At 33.5% G+C, this 15061-nt stretch overlaps 1 pseudogene; it reads left to right on the forward strand.

The window, feature by feature from the left end:
* The first annotated feature begins 2125 nt into the window (after positions 1-2125).
* LOC150033087 (peroxidase 2-like) overlaps positions 2126-15061 on the forward strand; it is a 32177-nt pseudogene continuing 19241 nt past the window's right edge.

Genomic DNA, 15061 nt, shown 5'->3' on the forward strand with positions numbered 1-15061 from the left:
TGAATTTATCTTAAACAATAATTTTCAATACATTAATTACCATTTGTTGGTTACTATGGAATGAAAGGAATAACCACATATTCAAGAACACACCAAGTAGCAATATAGAGATAGGGAAGCTCATAGAAATCTTGTTGGTGTTTGGTATTTCATAGATCAAAGTTTTTTAGCTAATTATAGCCCTTCTACTATTCCACGAAACATATCTACCTTTTTGTAACTTTTTTTTACATGTTTCTTTCACATATTGGTTATTATTGAAGTATCCATTTTTCTAAAAAAAAAAAAAAAAAAAAGAAGTTTGATAAATGTGTCTATCATTGACAAATATAGTGTATAAATTAGTGATAAACATGCATGCATGTGTCTAAACATATTAGCAATACAATATTCATTGGAAATAAAACAAAACATCACTTACGTTCATCTTTTATTCGATTGATATATTATATCATTGATAAACCAGGTAGAAAATATGTAGCCACCCAAATTTTTAAGGACATTTTATTTAATTTTCTTGAATTATTTTTGTGAAGTTGAGACAAAATTGAGTCAGTGTATTTAAATGATTCAATTTTAAATTAGTATGATAAGGAACTAGGGGTTCATTTGAATTTTATTTGGATTTAATTCAATTAGCGGGTTTATATTTGGGATAGAAGTATTAGAGAAGATATGAAGACTTTGGATTAATTGATAAAAGGTTTATGAATTTAGGGGATTTGGAGGTTGGAATTTTATTTGAGATTTATTTTTGGCGGATTTAATTTGGTGAAAGAAAATTGTAATTTAAAATTTGAAAGTTAATTTTTTTAAGTTGGGTTTGGAAAGAGTTATGGAATATATATAAGTATCTATATTTGAAATTGGAATCCAAATAGATTTGGATATTAAGGAAAAGAAAAGGAATTTCTTTTTGTATATATTTGGTGTTTCGGAAATTAATAAAGAAAAGGGAAAGTTGTATATATATAACTTGTTTATTTTGAACAGTTTGCACGATTTCCATTTCATCATTTTCTAGGTCTTCAATTTCTGGAATGTCCTATATCTATTTATTTTGGACAATTTGCACGATTTTCCAGTTATAACAAAGTTTAGGGTCGTTAATGTAGAAAACTTGTTTACCATGAGTAGCAAAAATGTAGGGGTCATCTGTATACCAAAAATGGGATGTGTTGATTGACCTAAACCATAAATCCACTTGTAATTTATTCTTCTTAGCATCTGTGTCGAACCATTTACATTTGAAAAGAATCACACGTCTTCTTTTGGTATATTTCAAGCTTAGAACTTCATGAAATACACCATAGTAATTCAGTTCATCTCATTCAGTTTCTCCAAGCGACATGATTCTACACTTTTGAGTAACCCGACTATTATTCCACTCTACACAGTGAAAACGTATGCCATTGACAAAGCAACCACTATAAGTGCGAATTTGGTTATTAGGCCCTAGCGCTATCGAGTAAATATCATCAGGGTCTTCTCCTTTTTCACGTATTGAGTACATATGTCCTTTAAGCCAATAAGAAATTTGCGATTTGTGTCTTTCTTGTAAGATTGATGTGGTATCTCCTCTAGCAATTTTCAATCCGAAATGTTTCCTATTCAGTTGTAATAAAAACATAGGGAAAGAAAATTGGTCTTAGACTTATAAACTTTGAGATTGAGCAGAGAGAACGTGAAGTAAATTGATAATATTAAAAAAAAGTATCATACACTAAATTTGACTTTGATAGTCTGGGACATGAAAATTTTAGTGTTATATTAGGCACGGATTACTTGGTTCCAACCATGCCAATATAGACTATTCTTGTAAGGAGGTGATCTTTAACTCTCATTTGGGAGCTAGCTTTAAGTTTAAAGGGGTCAGGACCGTGGTCTTGCCCAAAGTGATATCAGCTATGAAAGACAACAAGTTGCTTAATCAAAGAACTTGAAGTATTTTAGCCAGTGTGGTTGACACCAGAGAATCTGAGGTCGCCTGAACTTCAGAGCCAGTGATAAGAGATTTCCTAGATGTCTTTCCAGAGGATTTCTCGGGTTTGCACCACATTAGGAGATAGAATTCCCTATTGAGTTGAAGCCAGGTACGACTCCCATCTCGAAGGCTACGTATAGAATGACCCCAACAGAGTTGAAGAAGCTCAAGATTCAGTTACAAGAATTGATCAATAAGGGTCTCATTCGACCAAGTATGTCACCTTGGGGAGCACCAACGTTGTTTGTGAGGAAGAAGGATGTGGCATTACGCTTATGCATTGATTATAGAGAGTTGAACAAGGTAATCATCTAGAACAAATACCCTCTCCCAGGATTCATGACTTGTTTGACCAGTTATAGGAGCTACAATTTTCTCCAAGATTAACATTCGTTCAGGCTATCATCAGTTGAGGATAAAAGATAACAATATTCCTAAGACAACATTCCGATCTAGATATGGACATTAAGTTCATCGTAATAACGTTTGGCTTGACCAATGCTCCTGTAGTATTCTTAGATTTTGATGAACAAAGTGTTCAAGGATTTTCTTGACACTTTTGTGATAGTTTTTATTGATGATATCTTGGTTTACTCTAAGATAGAGGCAGAGCATGAGAGGCATCTACGAAAAGTGTTGGATACTCTGAGGTCGAATAAATTGTATGTCAAATTCCCCAAGTGTGAATTCTGGCTATGCCAAGTGTCATTTCTAGGACATGTGGTGTCGAAGGGAGGAGTATCTCTTGACCCGAAAAAGATTGAGGCAGTTACGAGTTGGCCTTGTCCCACCACCGTCAGTGAGGTGCGTAGTTTTCTAGGTTTACCAGGTTACTATCATTGGTTTGTAAAGAATTTCTCTCGCATAGCCATTTTTTTTACTTAACTGACCAGGAAAAGAGTTTCTTTTTTTTTTAGAATAAGACTTGTAAAGACCGTTTTTAGGATTTTAAAAAGAAGTTGGTTTCTGTACTAGTTCTTGAAATACCATATGGATTAGGGAGTTTTTTTTTTTTTTTTTTTATTTATTTACAGTGATGCCTTCAAGAAAGGATTGGGGTGTATGTTGATGCAACAAGAAAAAATGGTCGCTTATGCCTCTCATTAGTTGAAGAATCATGAATGAAACTACTTTACACATGATTTCGAGTTGGCAGCAGTCGTTTTCATTTTAAAGATCTGGAGACACTATTTGTACAGAGAGAAGATACAGATTTTCATATACTGTAAGATGTCGAAATACTTCTTCACTCAGAAGGAGTTAAATATGAGACAACGCAGGTGAATGAAGCTAGTAAAAGATTATGAATGTGAAATTTTGTATCATCCAAATAGGATGAATGTTGTGGCAGATGCTCTAAGTAGAAAAATAGTCCATGAGTAGCTCTAATCACTAGAAAAACTCATTTATTCAAGGATTTTGAACAGGCTAAAATTACAGTAGTAGTGGGAGAAGTCACTTCACAGTTGGCATAACTAACAGTACCACCGACCTTGAGATGAAAAATTATTGATGCTCAATAGGGTGATCCTTACCTTGTTGGGAAATTTTGCCAAGTAGAGAAAGGATGAGACAGTAAGTTCTCAGTATCCCCAAGTAATGGTCTCCATTACTAGGCACGCTTATATGTACTTGCAGTCAGTGATCTTAAGAATGAAGTATTGATAGAAGCTCATAGTTCCCCATTCTCGAATGCATCCTGGCAGCACCAAGATATATCAGGACCTGAAACAATATTATTGGTGGTATGATATGAAAAAGAAGGTAACAAAGTTTGTTAGTAAATGTTTGGTGCGTTAGTAAGTGAGAGCCCCGAGGTAGAAACCAACAGGCTTGTTGCAACCCCAAAGTATGCTAGAATGGAAGTGGAAAAATGTGACAATGGATTTAATTCGGGCTTACCAAGAACAACAAAATGCTATACAATGATATCGTTTGTAGTGGACAAACTCACTAAGCTAGCGCACTTTATTCGAGGAAGGTCTACGTTTTTATTGAATAAGTGGGTACAGTTGTATATGAAAGATGTGGTGAGGTTGCATAAGTGCCAATGTCTATCGTATCTGATAGAGTCCCTTGTTTTGCATGTAACTTTTGAAAAAGCCTCCAAACAACATTGGGTACTTGATTAGATTTTAGCACGACTTTTCACCCTGAAACTAATGGTTAAATGGAGCGTATGAACCAAACATTGGAGGATATGTTGCGCGCCTGTGCATTGGAATTTTCAGGGAGTTGGGACTTTCACCTGCATTTGATGGAGTTATTTTATAATAATGGTTATCAGGTTACTGTTGGTGTGTTGCCATTTGAAGCCCTATATGGGAAGAGTTGCAGGTCTCCCGTTTGTTCGGGTGAGGTTAATGAACGAAAATTATTGAGACCGAAGCTAGTGCATACTACAAGTGAAGCAATACAGAAGATTAGAGCACAAATGTAGACAACTCAGAGTAGACAGAAAAGTTACGGTGATGATAGGCATAAAGACTTGGAGTTTGAAATGAGTGATAAGGTATTTCTGAAAGTCACACCTATAAAATGTGTTATAAGATTTGGTAGGAAGGGGAAACTTAGTCCATGTTTTATTGGGCCTTTTAAGGTTTTGGAGTGAATTGGCCCTGTGGCTTATCGATTATCATTGTCACAGTCTCTTTCTGCAGTTTAAAATATTTTTCATGTCTCAATGTTGGGTAAGTATGTGAAAGATCCATTCCATGTGGTAGATTTCGAGCTCTTACAGTTGAATGAGATAACACTGATACGAATCTTTGCAAGGGTAGCGAAAATTTTATACAACAGGGAGATAACACTGGTGAAAGTGTTATGGCAGAATCACCAGTTCAAAGAGGTAACATGGGAACGAGAGGATGAGAGGCGAGCATAATACTAAGAGCTCTTTCAAGATCAAAATTTTCAAGAAGAGTTCTTCAAAGGTATGTCTCTCATTCCTTTTGTATTTATTTTCTAAAGCATGTCGTAATTTGTTAAAAGATGGATAACTGGTTTGTATATTTGTGATTGCCTGTAATTCTGTCACAATGAACTTGGATCAATCGTGTTTCTGCTCATGGATTCTCTTTAATAAGAGTTCCTTCACTCACATCCCTAAGATTTCACACTGTGATATCCATGCTCGGTTTTGTGTCACTCTGAGCGCGCCCTCCATTCGATAAGTGTTTGCATAGGTTAATACCAAGGTGAATAGGGAAATTATTTATAGTAAGTGGGAAAAGGACATGTGTTAACATATCTTATTATCTCTTCCATTAGGTAGCACCCTGAGAGTCTTATAGTCCGCCTGCGTGTCATCCTGGAGTGGCCATCCCTTCGGAGGGCCTAATAATAGGATTTGGAACAATGCAAACTCCAATAATGGATAAGGTTTTCTTAGGTTAATCTTTAACAGTTGACTTTTCTTATGGTAGCCTGTTGAAGCATACTTCTGAGATCCGAAAATGGTAAGGTCACACTTACCGGATGAATTAAGATAGTTAATGAATTCTCGACCAAAAAACGGTAGGTAAGAACTATAGGAATATGAGTTATTTTGGTATAAGTAATTAGCTAAGCTTGTCTCAATTTAGTGGAGGGGTAGCTGATCACCCTTCGGTGGCTGTTGCTCTAAATCTCTGAAATCTTGTTGCAAAAACTAAATTAATAGTTTAATTAGGGTTATTTGATTACTTTTTTTTTTTTGCTAAATTTATTGGATACTTATTTTTGTAATGGGTTAAGACAAATATAACTAATACGGTCAATTATGTATTTCAGCATGTCTTCCTTAATAATTTCCTTGCTTAAGAACAAAAAACTAATCGGTGAAAACTACGCAACGATCAAATCTAACTTGAATACGATTCTAGTTATAGATGATCTACGGTTCGTCTTAATGGAGGAATTTCTTCCAATCCCTGCTCGTAGTGCATCCCAAGCATTAAAGGATGCTTATGACTGCTGGAGAAGGCCAATGACAAGGCCCAAGTCTATATCTTGTCAAGTTTGTCTGACATTCTTACCAAGAAACACGATGTCATGATCACTGCACATCAGATCATGGAGCCCCTCCATGAGATATTTAGACAATTGTCCATTCAGATCTGGCACGAGGCCCTCAAGTACGTTTATAACACATGCATGAAGGAAGGCCAATCAGTTAGAGAACATGTTCTCCATTTGATGGTTCACTTCATTGTTGCCAAGACGAACAACACGATCATGGATAGTCAAAGTTGGGTGTTCTTTATTTCAAAATCTCTTTCGAAGAGTTCTCTTCAATTTCGTAGAAATACAGTTATGAATAAAATAGGTTACACCATTACTACCCTCTTGAATGAGTTATAGACTTATCATTCTCTTATGAAAAGTAAGGGACTTATAGAAGGAAAGGCAAATGCTATCCATTCTAAGAAGTTCCACAAGGGTTCATCCTCTGGAACTAAGTCTGTTCCCTTATTTTCTGGTTCTAAGAAGATCTAGAAAAAAAAAAAAGGTAATGGGATGGCTCTTGCTGTTGGGAGGCCAACAAGGGCAAATGCGTTCACTACAATGTGGATGATCATTGGAAATACAATTTCCCCAAGTACCTCGTCGAGAAAAAGAAAGAGAATGAAAGTAAATATGATTTAATGGTCCTGGAAACTTATTTAGTGGAAAATGACCATAACGCATGGACACTTGATTCGGGAGCCACTAATCACGTTTGTTCATCTTTATAGGGAATTAGTTCCTTCTAACATCTTAGGGAGAGTGAAATAATGCTCAAGGTTGGAACGAGAGATGCCATTTTAGCTCGTGCAGTAGGAGATTAGAAGTTTGGGAATCTACGAAGATATGAATCATCCATCCCTTTTTTTCCCTTTGTAATGCATGTGAAGTATGAAGTTTATTGTATTCTGTTCTGTTTAAGCTTGCTATCTTTTGTTTCTTTAAAATAGAGAAACCGAATGCAAGGTGTACTCACGCTTTTGCTCGGGATTCAATTCCCTTCAACATATATATATATATATATATATAACTTTTCCTTTTCCTTGTTAATTTTCAAAACCCTAAATATATATATAAAAAGAAATTCCTTTTCTTTTCCTTAATATCAAAATCTATTTGGATTCCAATTTCAAACATATATACTTATATATATCCATAACTCTTTCTAAACCCAACTTAAAAAAATTAACTCCCAAATTTTAAATTGCAGTTATCTCTCAACAAATTAAATCCACCTACAATAAATCTCAAATAAAATTCCAACCTCCAAATCCCCTATATTCATATACCTTTTATCAATTAACCCAAAATCTTCAAATCTTCTCCAATATAAATCCGCCAATTGAATTAAATCCAAATAAAATTCAAATAAAATCCAACCTTTCAAAATCCTTCAATTAATTTAAAATAAACCCCCAAATCCTTGTCATACTGATTTAAAATTGAATCATTTAAACACATTTCACAATATAATTCAAGAAAATTGAACAAAAAATCCCTGAAAATGTTGGTTGTTACATTCTACCCTCCTTAAGGAACTTCCATGCTATATTAGATGAATGCATGTTTCATTAAGCATGTTCATGCATCATACAATGTTATAAATGTTACAATGTATGGTGATTGATGAATATGAATGTTTTATTTTCATGGATGATTAATATAAGTGTTATATTTTAAATGAAAATGAACTTTGCATTGAGCATGACATTACTTAGATTAATATAATTGTTATATTTAATCAATATCACATAATGAAACTTATAGATTTTACATTATTTTATAACGGTTATAAGTATAATGAAATTAGAATCAAAATCTATAATCAAGAGTTGCATGCAAACATAGGTCCAAATGAATTTAAAAATAGTTTAAAATTAGTTCACCTAGACTTATTTCAAACGCATTCCTATTGATATTAGAAATAGGTTAATCTTTTAATACCTTTTAATAGGATTAAAATGATTTCTACCAAAAAGATTAAATTTATAAAATAATTGCACATAGGAGACCTTTGTCTTAGGAACGTCTATCTAGGAGGGAGTATTTAAGCTGACAAAAACGAAACGCCTCCACCTGGGAACCGACCTGGAAAGTGAATTTGGCAAATATTTTATAAGCATACAATAAGTGATTAATTTCATTAAAGAGTTTAATGAATGAAATCACATATTGTTAAACTATTCAATATAAGCATTATCTTGAGAAAATTTAACAAGATGTATATGATATGTCAGATTTTACTAAGTTAATAAACCCATGTTTTGCAAAATACTCAGTGGGAGGAAAAAGATGTATATGATATGTCAACTTTCTACTCACGTTCTCCCTAAAAGTTCATGCTTGGCCTCGTGGTACCCTAGGAGCGTCCTTCTTCGAATGGTTTTTACATGGATCAATATCAAGGTTAATGGAGAGAGTATTTATAGTAAATGGGAAAGGGATGTATGTCAATATGTCCTACGATCTCCTTCATTAGTTTGCATCATGGGACCTTCTTGCAAGGCCTCATGGCGCCCTAGGAGCATCTTCCTTTGGATGATTTGTGCATTAGGTCAATATCAGGGCGAAGTCTAGAAATGGTTTCTGGATTGGATAGCTTTAGTGTTTGCCCCAATTGGCTTTTCCCTTCGGTTGGCTCATTGGGATGAAACTGTAGGGTGTAAAATGAAGGGTCGCACTTACAAGAAATTGTTAACCAAGTTAATGATTTCTTGACCAAACCAATGGTGACTAATCGTTATAACAATAAGAATTATTCCGGTGTGATAATTGGTTGAGAAGTGTCTCAATTTAATGGAGGGGCGACCACCCTTTGGTAACTTTTGTCTTAAACCACTGAAGCATCATTGCAAAATAGAATAATGATTGGGGTTCATTATTAAGGTTTTGCTAAAATTGATCGAATTAAAATGAATTTTTGCATAAGTGTCTAAAATGGGTAATTTTTTTTTTATATCAGCAACTATGTTCACCGCTTCAACGAACCTTCTTAAAATGAAAATGTTGACCGAATTTAACTACGCATCTTAGAAAGAATCAATTAAAACTGTATTCATGGTTAACGACCTTAACTTCGTCTTGGCTGAAGAATATCCTCCAGTTTCAACCCCTAATGCAACATGAAGTATTCATGATGCATACGAAAGGTGGATGAAGGCTAATCTTGAGGCACAAGTTCACATTTTGGCAAGCATACCTGATGTCTTGGCCAAAAGATTTAATAGCATGATCTCTACACTTTAGATAATGCAATCCATGTGAGAATTGTTTGAGTGATTGTCCTCATAATTAGAATAGGATGGGATTGATATAAATGAAACCAGTAATGTCAACTCTTTACTTGAACTCCAGTTCGTATTGAATACCAAAGGACTAATAGAGGAGACAAAAAAGTTGCTAATTCTAGCAAAGAATACCGAGTGGGGAGCTAGGAATATAATGATACAAGATGAAATTCACTCCTTCTCGTGAGGGGCTTATGTTTATTGGTTGGGCCATAAACAGATTGTTCATTAGAGAAGCACTGATACTTAAGGATTCAAAAGTAATCCACAAGTAAAACGGTAATTTGACAAGTTGGTATTATGAACACTTGTGAATAATTAACTTGTTGGTATTGGTCTATATTCGTGGACACAGAAATATATCTATAATGAGAATAGTGCAGTTGTGGGTATTTAGTAGAGTATACCCACGAGTCCCCTTGTTAGCTCACTAGAGGATACTTAAAAGGGTTCATTTGAATTGTTCAAATTAATTTGAGGAAACTTTATATTAATGTGATGAAAGTAATATTTGAATAAGATTTAAATTAATTAATTCAAGTGAATTAGATTCACAAAGAATAAATTAATGAGAGTTATTGCATATATACATGTGATGTATATAACAATTAAATATATACATTAAATTGGGTTTAATGAATAGATAGTTATTTAATTATTGTGCAAATAAAATTAAATAAGTGTTATTTAATTATGCTAATTAATTAAATAAGTGTTATTTTATTAATTACAGAAAAGAAAAATATACATTAGGAAAAAGAAAATATATTAGAGAAAGGCCTTGGCCCTTCCCTATATAAATACCTCCCTATGACCCTTTGCAAAACATACAATGCAGTCTCATTGTAGAGGAACTCTGACAATACACAACCCCCTAGTGTTATTATGCAGAATTTTCTCTGAGCCTCTCTACTCTCGCTATAGTTGGATATCACCAATCCTCTATTGGAATCCTAAGAAAATAAGGAGGTTTCTCTTGTGGTAGTATTCGGGATCGTATAAGGAGTTGTTCGGGATCAAGACTGTTTTGGAGATTTGTTTATCGGAACTATGGATGGACTTATTCATGGCATTAGGGAATCTACAAAGGTAAGAATCGTTCTAATCTTTTCCCTAATGCATGCTAATTTACATGTTTATATTATGTCTAGAATAAAACGATTTTGTAATTGTAAAAAAAATCGAATTATCGGATGCAAGGCGATCTTCTGTCGAGATGCTTCCACTGCACGGGGATCCGATCTTCCCTTCATAACCTATGGTGGCATTTTCTTTATATGACATACATTATGACATATATTATAAAATAAACCATAAAACCAATGCATAATTTAAAAATAAACACATTTTGGACTAAGATTGGCTTCCTGACAATTAATCAATTTAATATAACATTTATATTAATTTAATTCATTAAAAAAACTAATGATTACATTAATAATTAAAAACAGGTACAAAAACAGTTGCTAGACCGTTAGAGGAGCCAAACCGTCGGTTTAAACTGCTGGACTGCGAACTGCGACCGAAAAACCAATATGAGTCACGTCAACTCATTTTGAGCGCTGCGACACTATACCCTAGCGTCAAGGCACTATGAAAACTTTTTCCGTTGTGACGTGTCAGAGTGCCACGGTACTGTCGTATAGATAGCCTACTGTTTAGATCAATTTTTGCAATGATCTCCTCTGTTATTGGTCCTCAAACCTCCAGATCTTTGCTTGAACATTTCTAAAACAACCTAGACTATAAATTTACAAACTCGATAGCGAATTTATGCCCAAAAACAATGAGCTCTTACATACCGAATTTGTAAAATTAAAGCGGTAAACTGAAACCAATCCCGATGAAAACATCCAGAATGCACAATAATCACATCCATCATCATAAATGAAACATAGAACAGAAATCCCACCATAACTCTGGTTTAATTTAAAAAAATAATAAAATTGGGACTAAAAAACTTGCCTCCTTGAAATCAAAATTTCTTCTTGAATCCTTCTCCTTAATCACGAACACTTCGAAACCCTTGGATCACGAACTCGTCAATATAGCAACCCAAATTCAATTTGGTTGAACACTACTGCAATGGAAACCTCTGTATTCTCTAGAGATTGAAAATTAAAGAGGGAGTTTTGTGGGCTTCTCTTAATTTTGGAAAAGGAAAGAGTAAATTTAAGGGGAAGATTTTCTTCAGAGAATTGCTTGGGGAGATAGAGAGCATAGACCTTCTGTGTTAACCAGGGAAGAAGATAATCTTCTTTAGGAAACTGCCCCACTTCCATGATATTGAATGACAGAATAAGGGGGAAGGAGTTATTTTCATAACTCCCTCCTTTAATTAATTTAAACTAATTAATTAAAAAAATTAAAAAATAATTAATTTAATTTAATTAATATATAATTTTATAATTACTAACTTACTGTATAATATGCATTATACTATATGTTATATCTAGTATAACATATAACCTATAGTTTATATTATATTAAATATAATATAGCCTATACTTTGAAATTCTCTCATTAAAACTATAGACTTAATATGAATCAAATTCAAATTAAATTTAACCTATAGTATTTATATGAATTGTATTTATATAATTAATATTTGAATCATATTCAAATGTTTATTTTCTCTCAAATAATTTATATTATAATATATCAAATACATTATATTAATTATCTCAAATATAATCAATTCCCTCAATTAATTTGAAAAATTCAAATTAATCCAAAATTAATTCGATTCCCAATAATCCCAGTTGAGCTACCGAGGGGACCTTATGGATCTATAGATTGATGCTCTAGTGGTACTTGGTTAATTAATTAAACTTTTTGGTTAAATTAACCAACTTCCATTAACTGTCGGTCGCTCCATTAAAGACAGTTACACTCTTCGCACTCCAGATATATTTCTGTGTCAATTGGATATAACCAATCAACGGTGCATTGACCGACAGTTACACTCTTTACACTACAGATATATTTTTGATTCGGTCTTATATAAACTTTTTGCATAGAATACCCTCGCCCACATGTCTCCACATGAATGATCAGGATCAGATCATCTGTAGCACTTTACAACAATTGTTACAACTGAAAAATGAGTCATATTTGTAATGTCACTAGGATAAGGTACCCAACATATCTATCTCTACAAATTATTTAGGTTATCTCTTAAACATGGTCTTAAGGGAATTGAATTCCCATGGAAGCGTGAGATCGCCTTGCATTTAGTTTTTCAATTTTATGAAAACAAAATATAGTAGTCTAAACATGAAGAACATAGGATAAACATCAAAATCAGCATGCTATAGATGAAGAAGAAAAATGGATAAAAGGACCTCATCTTGTCTAATCCAATCTTTTCGTAAATACCTCTCGCTTGTCTCATGAATGCCTCGTCAAGAATCAAGGACACCACTGTAAGAAGAACTATGTTATTCTCTAGGATTCCAAGGGTTAGATGTGTGGTCTCTAACACTTGGAGGAGAAAGAGGTAGAGACAATTTATTGAGAGAGTAGAGAGGAATTTGATGGAGGCTAGGGTTCATTTTCAAAAAACGAATCCCTTTTGCCCTGAATTGGTTATAAAGATATATTTATATTGAGAAGGGTTAACTCCTTCTCCAAGTTTTTCCTTTTTTCACCCTTTTAGGCTAATTAATTAAATAACTATTATTTAATTAATTGATACATTAATTAAATAACTATATATTAAATCACATTTAATGTAAAGTTAATTAATTAACATAAATATCACACATTTATACTAGCCTCCAATCTCCATCATATTGTAATCAATTAATTGACCATTAGTTAATCAATTAAATAACTATATTAAATCATATTTAATACAGAGTTAATTAACATATAAATCACATATTTATATGTACACATCTCTTTATGAATCCAATTCATATAAATTTAATATTTGAATATCATTCAAATATATCTCTCTTAAATAATTTGGATTATAGATTACATTTATAATTAACCACATTATATATTAATCATATTAATATAAAATTCCTTTAAGTGATATGAACAATTCAAATCATTCCTCATTACTTATTCTTTAGAGAGCTAACAAGGAGACCTGATGGACCTATAGATTAGAATCTCAAATGATATGAGATTAATTAATTAAACTCTTTAATTAAATTAAATAATGTTCAATAACTACTGATCACTCCACGAAAGACCGATAACTGCACTCTTCGTGCTGGAGATATATTTCTATATCAATGGATATAATCAATCAACAGTGAGTTGACTCTCCACAAATCGCTCATAAGTACAATTGGGTCAAATTACTGTTCTACTCCGATAGTTACATCTAACTCCTTAAATACCACCGATTCCTCTAATGAACAAATAGTTTATAGTCTAACTACTGACACCTCTCAGGCCAGTGAGATGTTGAGACCCGAAATCAACTATTAAGGGAACAATTTATCTACTTTCCCTAAGGTTGGGAAGGAGTGAATTCCAACTTGTGTAGTTGTGTTCCCAACTCTCTACTTAAGAAACTCACCAAAATGGTAGGTTTGTTGAGTCAACTAACAAAGTCATTCTCACCCATACTGATCAAAGGATTGTTCTCACATGGCAATCTAGTGAAATGTAAGTCTCTTAACGATGTTATATAGAGGGACTATTCATTTCTGATTCGATCTGATACAAACTCTTTGTATAGAATACCTTCGCTCACATGTCTCCATATGAATGATCAAGACCAGATGATTTGTAGCACTTTACAACAATTGTAACAACTACAAAGCGATTGTATTTGTAGTGTCACTAGGATAAGGTACCTACTCTTATCCATCTACTGCAGATCATTTTAGTTTTACTTAAACATGATCCACCTGTATGTCAACCATATACATATTTTAAGTTACATAAAATAACCATGGATCTTAGTTTATCAGATTAAATTAATGCAGTCTAAATGTTCATAAATAGCCCTTATTTTATTAAATATATGATTTGTATTTACAACCTATAAGATATATAAGATTTAGGACACCAAATCAAACATGATCCACCTATATGTCTCCACACACATGTTTAAGTTACAGAAGATAACCTTGGATCTTAGTTTATTGGTTTTGTAGGTTAATGCTACTAAATATCAAATAAAATACTTCTTTATTTTATTAGATAAATAAATTGTTTGTACATTACAATTACAAACTGCATAACCTACGAGATTTAGGACATCAACCCCAATAATCTCCCACTAGTCCTAAAGCTAGTGGGATCTGCATCATAAAAATCAACTATTACAAAAGAACACAAAAACAAGAAACTAGGGCATACAATACGCGCCTAGTACAAAATATTCCACTTGCCCTAGACTAGATATGGCTTGTCCTATAAACTCATAATCTCCAAGTGACCCTCAAACACCTTGGCCGTGAGAGTCTTTGTAAACGAATCTGCAATGTTGTGCGTTGAAGCTATCTGTATGATGATCACGGTCCCTCGATGCACAATATCTCGTATTAAGTGATACTTTTGCTTTATTACCTTACACGCTTGTGACTTTTGAGTTCCCTGGAATTGGCCACAACACGACTATTATCACAATAATGGATGATAGGCTTTAACATGTCTAGAGCTACTTCTAGATCAGTCAAGAATTTCCTGAGCCAGACAACCTCATTGGCAGCTTTACAAGTCGCTACATATTCTGTCTCTATAGTGGAGTCAGCAATGGACCTTCGCTTGGTGCTTCTCCAGACCATAACCCCTCTATTAAAAGTAAACACTGATCTTGAAATAGATTTCTTGGAATCGC

The sequence above is a fragment of the Benincasa hispida genome, chromosome 10, assembly GCF_027475165.1.
Source record: "Benincasa hispida cultivar pf3 chromosome 10, pf3_genome.v1.1, whole genome shotgun sequence".
NCBI classification, from domain to species: domain Eukaryota; kingdom Viridiplantae; phylum Streptophyta; class Magnoliopsida; order Cucurbitales; family Cucurbitaceae; genus Benincasa; species Benincasa hispida.